The sequence below is a fragment of the Erithacus rubecula genome, assembly GCF_903797595.1.
Source record: "Erithacus rubecula genome assembly, chromosome: Z".
Classification (NCBI taxonomy): domain Eukaryota; kingdom Metazoa; phylum Chordata; class Aves; order Passeriformes; family Muscicapidae; genus Erithacus; species Erithacus rubecula.
The window spans coordinates 16479597-16482445 of record NC_136661.1 but is presented as its reverse complement, the minus strand read 5'-3'; positions in this window follow the sequence as shown (position 1 = coordinate 16482445).

Sequence of the window (2849 nt, the reverse complement as noted above, 5' to 3'; positions counted from 1 at the left end):
AAGAAAACGCAGATCTATCACATAAACCCCAACTTCTTCTAGAGGGGGTGAAATCCAGGTGTAAATACAGAAATAGCCAGAGCACAAACAGAAATCATGTGACCAAGACAGAAGACACAAAAATATTAGTCAGGTATTAAATGAACTGTCTCATACTCAAATAAGTATGGGAATGCCTGGATAATATCACAGGTCATCTCTTCAGATTCTCCTTGTTTCCAAAATGATCATTCACACTCCCTGATGCCCATTCATTCATAGGATATTTTATGTAGCAAATTAATCAACTCCCCCACAGATGAAGCCAGCAGCAGTACTAGAAAAAGTTTGACCTTTTCCCACAGGCAAGAGCAACAAAACTACATTATCTCTGCATGCCCTGCACTGTCATGTGCCCAACAGTGCATATATTATATATCCCCTGCCCATTCCACAGCACAACCTATACCTAGGTAGGATTCTGAAACCAAAAAGCTGAAAGGAATGTTTTAGGGTCAGCAGTGGATCAGATGGCAGCCAAAGGAAAGCCAGATAAAATACGAGGACTTAACCACAGTGGAAGAGTGGAATTCTGTCCGTTCAGAGGTTGTGAGAACTCTAGAAAGAGCTCTGGGCAAGTAGCTCTCAGCCACTTTGCATTATTCTGTAACACCTGTTGGAGAGGCAGATGCACCTGCTTCTCCAGTGTAGGTGCAGATTGTACCATCTCATTGCCTGAAACTGTTGGTTGTATTGGAACGTACCTTCCCAGACACAACTAGAATTTTCTCAGATCTTCATATCACCACTTTCTGCAATGCTATATCCAACCTCTGGGACCATTGGAAGCTAAGCTGAAGTAAAAATATGACTGAATTAAGAAGTCAGTTGAAAAACGTCTAAATATCATGGATAACACCAATCCCATCAAAAGACTCAACAGTCATTACACAAAAACCTCAAAACAGCCGTCTCTGGGATGAGAAAAGAATAACAAATACAGAATATCAAATCAGGTCAAAACCATATTGCTCTAACTTGAGAGACCTGAGATATTTTTCCCTCCATAAAACACAGATTCACTGCTAATGAGCACACACACTCCAACAAAGCTCTTTGAACAAGGCCACCTTGGCAGTGGAAGGAGGTCCAAACCTGTAGATCTGGAGTTACCACCTGGGTCATCTGTCAAACCTCTTGCTCTCTTCTGAACTGGCATTTGGACTACTGTTCCAGCTTGCAAAGACGTTTCCTGGATGCTTGAATAAGTGTCTCTGAGGGAAGTGCAGTTCTGTGGTGCATGCACTGCAGAGCATGTACACACCCTGGATGTTAGAGCCCTTCCTCAAACAGGATCACAGACACTGGACTCTGTTATCACATTCCCTAAAACAGCTACAATATGAAGCGCAAAATAGTTACAGGGTATCTCTGAGGAATGCAATGTTAAAAATTATGTTAGCATTTCTTTGGGTGTGAAAGAAAGAGGTGATGCAGCAGAAAATAAGGAAAGGGAGATCTGAGTTATTAGAGCCTTAACCAAGATTCAAAGGCTCAGATCAGCTCACACAGGACAGGAATATCTTCATCAATTCCTGGTAATGTGCATTTCTTCACAATCTTCACTGAGGAGAATGCTCTGATGCCAATTTTCTGTTTGTTTTGTAATTATTTATATATAGCAATATGGAAATGCAGAGGATGCTTTAATCAGCCAGTCAAGATTAGTGAATTCTTTCTCTCCAATGTCTGTGAAATCTGCCCTTCCATGCACAGTCTGTGTTACTCTTCTTAAAAATCCTGCTGCAATCATGACAAGAAATATCTTAGAAAAACATAACTGGAAAATAAAAGTGGCTCTCCTTTATATATTCCAGCTGTTCTACAGCAGGCCTTCAGCTTTGAGAGAAATTTTCTGTGATTCCTACAGACAACTTGGCAGAAAGCTAATCACACTGCTTGGGTATGTGTCCCTCTAAAATTAGTGCAGACATTTCTGTGGAAAACTGATTGTGTATACAAAGAAGTAATGTTTTGGCCCACAGAGAGACCACACACATTCACTGGTATGTGAGAAGATTCTATTCTCAACAGATCCTATTACTTTACACTAACAGGCTGCACAAAGTAAATGGTCATTTATTACTGTATCTAAGAAGATAAGTAGGTTTTCATATGAGTTTAGCTGGGACTGACTTTCAAATTATTTTAGGAAGAACTTAGGTGTTAGTCACACCACAATGTATTGCAAAGATGCCCATAGCAAAATTTAGGAAATGGTTGTAGTCGTGGATCTAGAATTCTTAATACATTTTCTGTAACTCAGCTTCTGTTTCTAAGTTGCAGTATAAACCTAGATTTGCACAGAATCCACATGAACCTCATGAGGTTCAGAAAGGCTGAGTTCAGGGCGCTGCACATGGCTCAGGGCAAGCTCCAGTATCAATGCAGGCTGGGGATGAACAGATTGAGAGCAGCCCTGCCCAGGAGGATTTGGGGGCACCAATGGATGAAAAGCTGGACATGAGCTGAAAATGAGCACTTATGGCCCAGAAAATCAATTGTATCCTGGGTTGCCCAAACACTGCATGGCCAGCAAAGTAAGGGAGCTGATTCTGCCTCTCTGTTCCACTCCAGTGAGATCCCACATGGAATGCTCTGTCCAGCTCTGGGGCCTTCAACACAAGAAAGACCTGTTGGAGTGGGTCCAGAGCAGACCCATAAAAGCAATCAGAGGGCTGGAGCAGTCTTCTCTGAGGACAGGCTGAGAGAGATGTGGCTGCTCATCCTGAAGGAGAGAAGGCTCTGGGGAGTCCTTATTGTGACCTTTCAATACTTACATGGGGCTGATAAGAAAAAGAAGCATAGGC